Genomic DNA, 13,854 nt, shown 5'->3' with positions numbered 1-13,854 from the left:
ACGGGCCGAACAACACACCTATGGCTTTATATTTGTGCAGTATGACTGTCTACATGAAGAAACTGAAAAAGAAACCAAACCAACAACCTTCTCTGTCCTAGTAAATCAAAAGGATATTGAAGATTTAATTAAAAAAAAAAGAGCACATCTAGGAACAAATGTTGGCATTCTGTGGAGTCAAATGTAGGTCTCCACAAGATTCAAAGTTTCCTTTTCGTATGATTGGAAGGAAGGGAAATGAGACATGGCATGGGGGGAACTTGCCCCCAAGTTCCCCTCCATCAAATGATCCCTAGATGAGGACATGTCTGACTCCTAGCATGTCCCCTATCTTTAGTCCTTATGCACTATCTCTTCCAAAGCATTCAAGAGGAGGAGTTAAACTGAAAAAGGTAAAGAAAAGCTAAAAGAAAGCAGAATACAAAGAACAGAATCAGGGGAATAGGGATGAGGAAAGAGTAAAAAACTTAAAGGGAGAATGAGAATGAATGGAAATAATGTTGGAACAGAGAAAGAGAGTACTATATGGAGAATCAAAGAAAGGGTAACATTGGAAAAGGAGGTGGGTGGCAGACAGGACACTCCAAAGGCCCTTGGGAGGAGGAGGCAACCTGAGCAGAAGCTTGCATGTCAGAGCCTAGCACGCACGCTGTGTTAGGTAAGTCCCCTGGCAGTGGCTGGCATTTGGCTCCCACTTTTGTCAGTATGATGGCAACCATCACTAGTTACTCCCTCCATTGCTGGGACATCTTTAGAGACCCAGCACTTTCTATAACTTTGTCTTCAATAAAATGATACCCAGCATTTCTATGACTTTGTCTTCAATAAACTGATTTTATGATTGCCTTGCCCCCCCTTGTGACATGTTTCCAAATGTGTAGATCACAAGTGACTTAAAAAGCACTTAATGGTACAGATTTCAGGGCCTCATCTGGGACTTCTACTGAATAACTCATCTTAAGATTCTGAAAATGTGGCAATCATTTTTGCTGTCCATGAGTATTTCCATGAAAAATACCTTGGTACAAAATTCTCATACTTCTACCAAACCAAGTCTCTTGTCTTTTTTTTCTCATATCTTACTAGCATCAAGTAGATGTACAAGAGCATGTCATTTTGACATGTCTATATGTGCATAAAATGTACCTGGAAATTTTATGCACACATAAAAGGAGATCTGGGGACAAATATTTGCATCCTGTGGAAGTTAATGCAGGTCTTGATTGAAATGAGTCTTGACAAGCCCCAGTGTTTTATTTTCACATATGTACATGAAGTATTTTTACCCTACTTACTCTCTTTCCCCCTCTCTGTTCACCAATACTTCTTCCAAATTTTACAGTTTCACATTTCTGTTATTCATTTTTTAAAAGATTTGGTAACTGTTTAAAGAGGTTTCTTGTTTTAATTCATCTTTTTTACTATAGTGGACCACCATAGACTGAGTATATTATACCTATGGTATATTTTATTGGCTAATAAACAAAAATTAAGGAGCCGAATTTCACAAGGGCCTTCTTGCTATATCATAACAGGGCAGAAGAGCAAGTGAGCATTGAAAGGCAAAAGAGTTCTATAATAATATAACAATAAAACAAATAATCACCTACTGTGATGATGATAACACATTGATTCACTCAGAATGGCCAAGTCTAATTACCACTTAAAGCACTTCCTAATACTGTTATAATAATAAATAAATTTCACCTTATCTTTTAGAGGGAACATTTATACCCCAATATGCTTTAATCCTATTTACTAACAAAAAGGATATTTTGAAACCAGTGTTTCTTAAACGATGTATGATAAAAGATCCATGACCTTTTATTTGTCACCTGAAAGCTATCAAAAGCAGTGAATATATAATATGTATATACATACTATAAAATTAAATTAATAGAAAAATCAAATAAAAAGAGGTGCAAAACAGATATACTCTGTCCAATTACTGGGAAAGTTCCTAAATACTTACTCTGTAACTACTTTACCTCACTGGAAATTGGGAAAATGCAGGTACAATACTTTGCAATTCCTATTCCTCATTAGATAGTTCTGAGCATTTGTTTTGCATCTAGGAACATTGAAAATTTCAGTTCAATTTTTATAATGAATAAACTTTAAACTCTTCAAGTATCCTGCATAGAGCTAGCAGGAACTTGTAGAGGGAGACCAAAAGACTGGCCCCTGCCTGTTAGCTGCTTGCCCTAAGTCCCTTCTCTAGCTGACAGCAGTTTTCTGTCCCCAAGTCAATCTGTGTTATCTATTCCAAGAGTTCTTCCCTCAGTTATGCTTTTGATCTGCGTGTCATGTAGTTGTATCACATGCTTCCCGATATCCAGTTGCCCACTGTCCCACCCTGATCTACTCATTAGGAAGAATGCTCAAAGGATTGAAGTCAATTAATATGGAAGGGCACATCATTTCTCCAGTGTTCTTCACTTGTGAGATGACACTGGGAATTCTGTAAATTATCAATTAGCATGCTTTCTCCTATAGCCTCGAGATGTGATTTTTTCAATACATTTTTCATGAGCTTTGAGGTTTACAGAGCTATGTTTCTCTACTAAATGTTGGAAAATGGCTTCCCTTATTTGTAATAACTCGTATATGTCAAAGACAAGCAGAAAAGGTCAGATAAGTTGATGTTAGATGAAATGAATCCCAAGATAAGTATTCAAATGTTTTTTCTTTCATGCTATTGTTCCTACCATATTTATAAGATGATTTCTTTGTTGCTTTGTGTGTCCCTCCCCCATGGTATAACCCCTGCTTTCACTGTATTTGATGTTGGTATAATTTGTGGAGGGGAAGGGAAAAAACAAATGGTTTAAATAGGGATACAGGTGGACGCATTGCAACAATGAGATGTACAAGTCGTTATGTTGAAAAACGAACTTTACAACTTTGGCTGGGAGTGGGAGGATTGGGGGGTTACGGGGGTGGGAGATGGGAAGGGATGGGAAGGGGAAACAAAGGAAAAAGCAACAATGCTTGATAAGAAATGAACTCATTACCTTGCTCATGTAATTGTAACCCCTCTATACGGTATTTTCACAATTAAAAAATAAATAAATATTGGAAAAGTAGAATGTATTTATGCCTTATTATCAAAAACATAGACCATCTATTTTCTCCTTTTCATGTTAAAAACTAGGAAAGAAATGTACATATCACCCAATGTGGAAGAAATAGTTGTATTGTCAAAGTTCATAGAATTCACAAACATTATAGACCATGATAATGACAATTTACCTTGTGAAGATTAAAATGTGTTTGTGATATTAACTAAGTATCATTATCTTACAATACTGTGAAAGTTGTGAAATTTATGTAATCACTTAATCTCAATAACAAATTGTTTTAAAAAACTAGGAAAAGATTGTAGAAAATGACCTCACTTTAGTTTGGGCAGCATTTTTTTTAACACATCACAATGCGGAAATAAGATAAAGAAATGAAGAGTCGATTGTGTTAAGCCACCATGTATTCATTCTCTGCACTTTAATAATCATCTCACCCCAGACCACTTTTAGATTCTTTATCTGAAATCTCTCTTCGGTGCTTACTAAATTGTGCAGCCCCAACAAATGAAAAGATATTAAGCTTTTGATTGGTATCTAGCATTCTACAACAAATGGGTGTAGTATTTTCTCCTCAAGCTGATTGCTTTAGTCACCAGTTGCTCAAGTCAAAATCATGGAGTATCTTGAGTTGTTGGGTTTTTCCCCATATCTTGACCTATATCATACATTCACATCTGCAAGGTAGGGTCAGTCACCTGCCTCACACTGTCATTATTTTTACCTAGAGGTATTTTTACCTACAATCAAAGGATGTATTCCCCTTCACTTACTACTATTCACAAAAAACTGTCAGCCAGGCGCCAGTATCTCACACCTATAATCCTAGCTACTCAGGTGGTTGAGATTGAGGATTGTGGGTCAATGCCAGCCTGGGCAGGGACATCATGAGACCCTTATCTCCAATTAATCACAGAAAACCAGAAGTGGCACTGTGGCTTAAGTGGTAGAGTGCTAGCCTTGAGCTGAAGAGCTGAGGGACAGTGCCCAGGCCCAAAGTCCAAGCCCCATGACTGACAAAAACAAAATAAACAAACAAACAAAAACCTTTACAACTATCATATAAATTAATTTTATATTAAAACACCTCAATATATTTTAAGGCACATCTTGGCTTTAGTGACTCAATATTGCCTATGGAATACAATTCACATTCCTTAATATGGCATTCAAGTCTGCTCTATCTCTACAATTGTGTATATTCCTGAAAACAAGACCAGAGGTTTTCCTTTTTTGGGTGGGGGGCAGTCGTGGGGCCTGAACTCTGGGCCTGGGCACTGTCCCTCAGCTCTTCAGCTCAAGGCTAGCACTCTACCACTTGAGCCACAGCGCCACTTCCAGCTTTTTTCTTTTTTGCTTATGTGGGGCTGAGGAATCAAACCCAGGGCCTCAGGCATGCAAGGCAAGTGCTCTACCACTGAGCCACCTTCCTACTCCCCAGAAATTTTCAAAAATAGAAATTTTATGGTGTTATAACTGTGTGGATCTATGTTTCATGATCCTGGAGTGACCCATTTCCTAAATTCCAAGTGTCATAGTTCAGTCTATCTGTTGTCTTTTATATTCCTTTTTTCTGAAGAAGTCTTTCTTTACACACCTATTCAAAAATAATCCCTCTGATGCTAGGTACCAGTGGCTCACACCTGTAATACTAGCCGTTCTGGAGGCTGAAATCTGAGAAGAGTGCCAGTTACTCTATCACTTGAGCCTAACTCCAGGCTCCTCCCAATTCCCTCATTTAAAAAAAAAAGCTTTCCTTATAGAAAAACCAAGCTTTAACTTTGCCTGGACAGGCCTTGGAACTTGATTCACTTACTTACACTGCCTCCCTAACCACAAGGGATTAAAAGCATGAACTACCATTACCACTCCTCTATTAGAGTTTAATGATAGAAATCCATTCATTAGTATGTTTTATGATTATTATTTTGATATCCAAAATTTTAAAAATCAGTCAAATCTAGATTCTAATCCTGCCTCAACCACTTTTCTTTTTAACTTTGATTTTAATCCTGTTTCCTCATTAGTAAAGAGTGAATTATAATAGTGTCCCTTCCCATAGGCTCCCCCCTGCCTTTTGGCAGTCATAGGGCTTGAACTCAGGGCTTAGGCACTGTTTCAAAACTTTTGTGCTCAAGGATAGTGCTCTACCACTCTGAGCCATAGCCCCACTTCCAGTTTTGGGGTGGTTAATTGGAAATAAGATTCTCATGGACTTTTCTGCCCAAGCTCCCTTTGAATAGCAGTTATCAGGTCTCAGCCTCCAGAGTAGCTAGGATTATAGGAATGAGCCACCAGCACCCAGCTTCCCATAGTACTGGTATATAGGATTTTCAATTGAGATTCCATGTTAGTCACTTAGTTTCTTATGTACAGCAAGTGTTCAACAAATGTTGAGTATTGTCATATAGAGACAAAGGGAGGCTGGTAGCATAAATATTTTAGTCCTTAGACACATTCATGGAGTAATTTATAGCCTTAATTTTTTGGGATTCCAAAGAATAATATTGATATAGGAAATAGTACAGAATCAATAGAGCCTACCTCCTTGGCATAAACCAGAAAATGCCAAGAAAAAACAAACCTAACTCCTCCTTGTACAGAACATATTTACTCTCCTTTATATCTTCCTGTGGGTTAGCTCACAAGACATATCAAATTCCCAGACCAAGGTGTTTCTGTGTGTTACCTTAAGGAGGTATATAACCTGCGTGGCAGGTAGCTGTATGCACACATGACTGTCAAAAGAGGAATGGCCTTAAAGAATAAAAATGATTTCAATGAGTAGAAGAGATTAGAGAAAGTTGTCCTTCTGGGAAACAGTCAAGAATATTATAAAAGCAAAGTGATAGAACAGCACATCTTTTCTTTGGAGCTTTTTGTTCGACTGTTTTACACATCCTCCTTTCTCCTCTTGGATGAACTTAAAATTCTTAAGGTAGACAAAAGAGGATCTATTATTTGAGAGTCACCCTGGCTGCGTCAAAGTTCCATTTCAAAACTAAAAGAAGCAATTAAGGTAGTATTCTCCAATCACTTCCTTTGTAAATTGTGATGTATGAAGTATTTATGGTGATGGTCATCATGGTCAGTACAAATAGATAAAATGTAATAATATATGTTCCTCATTAATTTTATATGCTCATTACCACTCAAGAAAAAAGAATGAGTCAACCAGCAAGTGTCAGTATCTTTCTCAATAACTGAAAAAAGTGTATGACAAGCAGACCTATAATAAAGCTTCAGGTAAGGTTTTGGTATCATTCTTTCAGAAATATTTATTGCAATGTCTGTGCATTTACTGTAACTGAGAGTAGATACAAAAAGTGATCATGACATTAATTTCTATAGCTATACTCCTTTTCCTCTCAAAGTGCTTTTAATATTTTATTCTCTTTCATTGACCCAGTTTCTTGGAGAGAAGAGTCTAAGGAGGCCTTTTTCAAATAAAGATTACAGAGAAAGTGGGCACTTTTCTCTTTAAAAAATCATCTGAAAAATAGGGCAAAGTACTTTGCCTGCTTTGGATATTAACATATAATACATGGAAAGTACTGCTGTCACAAAATCACATAGGCCCGTTTCTGTGGATCTACTTTATCACAGTGCTCTGAATTTTAACGTAACTTTTCTTTTTTCGGTAAAATGACTCTTCAGTCATCTATCTGAACAAATGGAACTTTCGGCATCATATCACTAGAAGATTCCTATGCTATGATAAGGCCCCAATATAGGGACATTCCATTGTGAATATAAATAACCCCAGTGCCTCTAAACCTGCCTCTCCATATGTTTTTGCTTAACAATGCAGCAGATGTTGTAAATAGAATTCACCTCTTTAGTTATAGGCAGGCCCCTGTTCTTGCTGGTAGGCCACTAGACTTGAATGCCAGTAGGACAATCCCCTTAATAGTCCAACTTCAAGGTGGCTTGCAGGCCTAGGAGTATTTTAGGGCTACTCTACCTTAGAAACTTGATAGGTTTTCCTTTTTTATTTTTTTCCTGTGAGATCATGACCATTTCTTTTCCAGGACTAATGCTTTAGAGAAATCATCTAGGATTAAAGGAACAGAAGAAAGAACTAGCTGGAAACATATATGTTACATTTGAAATAGATTTTTATTTTTATAATCAAATGAGCATTGGCAATTTCTGTGATTTGAATGAATGTCTCTCCAATTAATTCTACTCATCATATTTTTGCAGTAACTAAAGAAATTGTTTTCTAATGTGGGAAACTTAATATGAAAATCTTTAAGAGACAGAGTTTTCTGAATTAAAGAAAGAACAACTACACTCTTTTGGCCTGTCCCCATCAGAAGCTAATTTTTGCTGAAGTGTTAACAAGACTTTCTTTGCTATATTGTGAGATAGAAAAAAATGCCTCTTTGATTGGTATCTCTTATCTATCTATTTCCATTGATTACTTTTCATAATTAATTTCTGTTTGAAAAGCTCAAAAGCTATGACAATCTTATATGACCATAAAAGATGATGCTAAGAGAAATGAACCCAAGATAAGGACACAAGAGGTTTAATCTTTCTCGCTGTTATTTTTAATGTACTATGTACATTATTTATAATGTACTATGTGGGTTTCTTTGTTTCTATTGTATGGTCTTCCTCCATGGTATAACCCCTGTTTTCTCTGTATTTGATTCCAGTGACCTGCAACTTGTACATATATTTTTCTAATTTGAGGAGGGGAAGGGAAATAATAGAATGCTGAAATAAGGATACAGATTGACCCATTGTAACAATGAAATGTATAAAACACTATGTTGAAAATGAACCTTACAACTTTGGGGGGAGGGAAAGAGGAGCTGGGGAGGTGGGCACTAAAGGGATAGTGGGGAAAACAAAAGAGGAGATAACAATGCTCGATAGGAAATGTACTCATTATCTTACTCATGTAATTGTAACCCCTCTGTATAGTAACTTTACAATAAAAATACATATTAAAAAATAAAAAATTCCTATTTAACATAATACCATGTCCTCTCTCACTACCCATGAATCAAGAAGAGCATGGGTTTCAATATCTATATTTACTTATATTACTAAAAATAAAGTCATATTTTTATTATCTTTAAGTAGTTGTACAATAATTTTTGTAACTATGTAACTATTATCTTTTGTTGATTAATTCTTCAGGTTGGTTTAGTTTTGTTTTTTTTGGGGGGGGAGGGTCCAGCTGTGGGGCTTGAACCCTGGGCCTGGGCGCTGTCCCTCAGCTCTTCAGCTCAAAGCTAGCGTTCTACCACTTGAGCCACAGCACCACTTCTGGCTTTTTCTTTTTGCTTATGTGGTGCCGAGGAATCGAACTCAAGGCCTCAGGCATGCAAGGCAAACGCTCTACCACTGAGCCACCTTCCCAGCCCCTGGTTTACTTTTTATATACATGTTTTAAACAAAGTGTTTACTGAGAAGTGATTTTTTTTAATTTTTAAAAAGTAATAATGACAAATGTTTAGATGATTATTTGTAGTTCTATACTATTGGTCAATTTAAGGTTATTATATTTCCCTAGTGAAAAGTCCAAAGAAGATGTTTTGTGAATAGAATCCACCTCTTTAGTTATAGGTAGGCCAGAAAGCTTCCATCACTGTTCTTGCTGTTAGGCCACTCGACTTGAATGCCAATAGGGCATTTTGTAGTCCCACTTCTGGATAGCTTGCAGGCCTAGGTGTTTTCTACTGTTTTATTGATGAGGAGATAAAAATCAGAAATTTGCTTAAATTTTTGGAATCTGTAAGAAGCAAACACAGCATCTGTACCTAGAACTTGTGACTCTCAGACAGTAATTTTCAAACTTTGATGTGAATCAGAATCACTTGGAAGGTTTCCTAAAACAGATTGCTGAGCTCCAATCCCAGTTTATTAGATTCATGAGAATTTTGCATTTTTAGCAGATTCTCAGAGATTATGCTTTCAGAACTACTGTCCTAGACTAGTGTGTATTAATCGACTTACTCAGCATTTTACATTTCTAGGTTTTATTTTATTATTGTGTTTTTGTTTTTGTTTTTGTTTTTTTAAATTCCATCCTGTTCTGTTCTATTAGCAGGGTTAATGGAAGTCTTTCAGGGCCACTTGTACTGAAAATTAAAGCTGGATTTGCCAACAACTGGATTTGGACATAGCTCTGCTACTTCCTAACCATGTTTTATTCTATTGAGGTAAAAGTGGTCAAGAAAGCTAGACTGACATCAAATATAAAATCGCAGCTATGCACTGGTGGTTTAGCCAGTAATCCTAGCCCCTCAGGGGGCTGAGATCTGAGGATAGAGATTCAAAGCCATCTGGGGTAGGAAAGTCCGTGAGAACTTATCTCCAATTAACTACTAGAATAATGGAAGTAGAGCTGGAGCTAAAAGAGGTAGATCTCTAAGCTTGAGCAAAAGAACCCAGTGCCTAGGTCCTGAGTTCAAGGCCCACAACTGTTTTAAAAAAAATTCTACCTTTCTTACTAGCCCTTGACTATTATAATACTTACAAAGGTTAAGTATCTGATAACGCCAATGCCACATGCATGCTTTATAGTAGCATTTTTCTCCTTTCACATGCTTATTTCAGAGCAGCATTTTCCAAATACACTTCAGAAATTAGTTTGTATAAAGTGATGCTGAGCATGGATTAAGAGTTGTACTTTGTAGATCTTAGGAAGTAATGGTAAGGTTTTTTAAAATCTTTAAAAATATTTACGATATAAATGACATTAGGACTCTTCAAGAGTAGAAAACAAATTATGGTATCCCAACTTGATGTGGTCTCAGTGATTCTTTTAAATGAAAGATCTTCAAGAACTGTTACTGCACAGATAGCTTTAGTCTTTCCCTTCAATAAAGTATCATAAATAGATGATTATCTTGTATACTGTGGCTATAGTTTCCTGATGAGCTTTTTTTTCCCTAAAAATTGTATCAAATAGAGAAATGAAATTAACTAGCGAGTTTCTTAGAAAAAATTTAAGACTATATGTTCTATTAAAAGTTACAAATTAAGAAAAATATTTGCAAAGTATTATCTACATTCTTCTGTTTCATCTAGAGAACTGATAGTGAATTTCCACACATGCCTATGTATTGTTTGGTTTCATTTATTTTGTGTATAATATTTTACTTGAAGCCATAGATCATGACTCATGGTTCTTTGTCCAAGAGCCCATATACTTCTTTATATTTCTATACATTACATCTGTCATGTGAGGAAATCAAGAGAAACAGGAATCAAACCCTGAAGAAAATACCTCACTTAAAATATGAAAAAGAAAGCTGGCATTATAGCCAACATTTTTACAGTAAAATGTTCAAAATAGTTTCTTTTCCACATTATTTTATTGGCCCTTGACAAAAATGCTCACTTTCTCCATCTGTGTTTTTCTGCTAATAACATTGTGTTTCTTCTATGTACCAGGATTGCGCTAAGAGCTTTGTATTCAACATCTTCAATTGTTGCCACAAACTGTTTTACTGAAAAACAAAAAACATGAGGTCCAGTGGATTACCCTAATTCGAATCAACTGCTGGGAAAACAGCTGAATTATGTTGATAATGTTTTCTTTTACTCTATAGTTTCAAATTGAATTTTGATTCCTTATGCCATATTTCTGTACCCTAGAAATGAAACTATATCTCCACCTACCTTTCTTTATTTAATTTTGTATTTTTGCGAATAGAGAACACTTTGGTTTTTAGTATAAAGAAGGTTTATGCCCAGCAGTAACTTACATTGTCAGTGGATATTAACTCTTAGCCTGAAATCAAACATACTCTCTCATCCTTGTACCAGCTTTTGTTTGTTATTTATCTTTCTATAATCCATGTTCTTAGGGATTAATCCTCTGTCCTGGCCACTGTTCCTAGGAATTGGGATGACGTAACCAATAGCCAAAGTTTAGCTTTTTGTCTGAAAAGGGTCCTTCTATCATCTGATACTATCTCCCAAGAAAACCAGAGAAAGAAAACAATCTATTGGTGTTTGCTTTTATATAATTATAGGAAATGGAATTGGATTTTCAAGAGAATTTTTTTTTTTTTGTGATTTAAACATCTAAAGTGTGGGTTTTCTTGAGATGAATCCAAAATGTTTGGACTTACATACTAATTAGATAACCAGAATTTCAAATATTTTTGCCATCAACCAGCCAAATTGAATATTATACCTTAGAGGTTGCCAGGATTTAACTTAAACTGATAAATTTTAGTTTCTAACTGAAATAAATGATATTCAAGAAAAGTCAAAATACTCTTCTACCTTCTTTTATTTGTTTATTGTTTTATTTTTTGTGTGCTGGTCCTGGGGCTTGAAATCAGGGGTTGGGCACTGTCCTTGAGCTTTTTTCATATCGCTAGTGCTCTACTATTAGACCCACATCTCCACTTCAGCCAAGAGCATTCATTTCTTAGTTCTTTGTAAAAATCATGATCAGAATTTCACCTATTAACTTTGGATTGTGCTTTAGATAGCAGTCAGTATATGTATTTTACTTAAAAGCTTGGTTTGAACAAGCTTTATCTTTTAGAGAACTAAAGTTTTTCTTTATTATAATAAGTAAAAGTATTTAGCAACTTGTTTGTTTCTATATTTAGCTTTGATTCTGAGAAACTCAAGATTAAAATTCAAACCTCAATTATATAAGCTATTTTAAGAGGTTGATAAATTGTCCTCTTTATCATTTAAGTAATTTCTTTTCATTTTACAGTTTTCTTTGCTTAAAAGGGTCTAAAATTTTAAGTAAAAGCTTAAATTATAAATAATTAAAGTGTATCCAAAGTTAAAATATTACACTTCTAAAATTTTTAAGTTCTCTCTCTCTCTCTCTCTCTCTACCTACCTACCTAACACCTACCTACCTACCTACCTATCTAAGTAATAATTACCTTACATGTTATTCTTACTCCAAAAATTTTTGTTCAAGTTTTGAAAGCTGAATTTAATATTATAGTAAAAGTCTTAAGCATTACTTTTTTCCAAAGCATGGATTAAATATTTATTTAAGGAAAATCTTGCAATATTCTTTTAAGGACAGAACTAACTAATTAGATTTTGGTTGAAAATGATGAAATGCCAAGTCTTAGTTCACAGTTTATTTTAAATTTTATGAGAGTTTGCACTTGCCTTCTTTTCTCCTCCTGTCCTTCCCCGAAACATTCCAGTCATTATCACATCATATTTATAGCAGTCTTTCCTCTGAAAATGTGTTCATGGAACACTGACCATGTTTCATATATAAAAACGAATCCAAAGTAAATTGATTGAAAATATGCATATTGTGTTTGAGTTAAGATGATGTCAAAGCAACTGGGTGACTGGGTTACCTCCACACTTGCATTGTTCAAGCATTTTATTTGGATGAGCCTGTGTCAAGATCTAGGTAGTTACTTGGCATTGTAGTAAACAAAAATTTTGTGTTATTCAAGATAAAAATCTTTAGAGATTTTCAACAGAGTTTTGATGTCTTTGTCTAGATTGGCGCTTTTACCTTTTTGGCAACATGGAAAAAAGGGTATCTTATGACCTGAACTGAAATGATATGAATCATACATTGCTTACTTTGTCAGCTATGATCTTTAATTAGCCTGCATACATTTTAAAATATGCATAGTTACATTTTAATATTTGCACATCTTTGATATAGTTAATTGGATTTATGTATAAAATACCACTTGGTTATTGAATTATTTTTCTTGCTGAGTTTCAGAAAGTTTTTCTACTTTACTGTGGTCTCAGATGTAAGAAAGAAATGTTTTTAAGCTTGTAATAAGATAATTTAATCTGTCAATCTGAGACTATTGGGACTGTCAGTTCAAATGTTATCTTTCAGGGAAAATGTTGAAGATAGCCTTGGAACAGAACCCTTGGAGAAAATATGTAAATAAATGACCAAATTAATTGAATTGTGATGAAACAGAAAAAGGAACAGTAACACCTCTCCTATTTATTGTTGAATAACCCCATAGATTTTGAAAGAAGAGCATAGAATGATTTATGTCCTCACATCACAGTGTGCTTTCAGGCTTGGTAGTATTCTGCATTGCCCTTTTCCCGAAGCATTATGATTAGCAGGATCAAGATGATACCCTATGTACATAACTCTTATGGACAAATGTCTATAGCATTAGTTTTCTGATGGTTCACAGTGGCAATATAAAATAATTCTGTTCAGAATCATGAAGTTTACTGGCTGTGATGCCACCATTATATTTATTAGCAAGCGAAATTTATTAGCATAGATTACAGAGTGAAGTGGGTATTTGGAAATTTTATGGTTTATTGATCAAGATAGGTAGCCCGGAAAGATAATTTAGGATTTAAAGTGAACTGCTTTGCTAGACTGTGAGTACTAATCAATTATTCAGATAATCATTGGGGCACATTTCACCCTCTGCCATCTATGTAATCCATGAATATATGGCAAAGATAGAGAAAAGAATAAACCATTACTGGAATAGGATTTTTATATGAAATGAAGCCATTTGACTCATCTGCCCCTCCTTTAACAACAAATACTTCTCACTTATGTGGTGTGTGTGCTTCAAAGGTATCTCTAGTGGCATCTTTAGCCATGACCTCAGATTGGAGGAGTGAGGCTGTCCCTCTAACTGCAGGGTGGCCCACTCAGCTGAGTTCCGAACTGTAGGGAAGGACTCTCTTTTGTTTCACATTCTTGAAGCCTTTTCCTGGCCAGTGTTGATTTGGCAGGAGAGCACACTTGAGCTGTTGGGCCACTGCCAGTCACTTGGTCTTGAAACTGGAGTTAGTAAGATCTTGC

Source organism: Dipodomys spectabilis, unplaced genomic scaffold, assembly GCF_019054845.1.
Source record: "Dipodomys spectabilis isolate Male_0828 unplaced genomic scaffold, ASM1905484v1 ptg000081l, whole genome shotgun sequence".
Classification (NCBI taxonomy): domain Eukaryota; kingdom Metazoa; phylum Chordata; class Mammalia; order Rodentia; family Heteromyidae; genus Dipodomys; species Dipodomys spectabilis.
The sequence above is the reverse complement of the archived record's forward strand: the minus strand, read 5'-3'. Positions refer to the sequence as shown.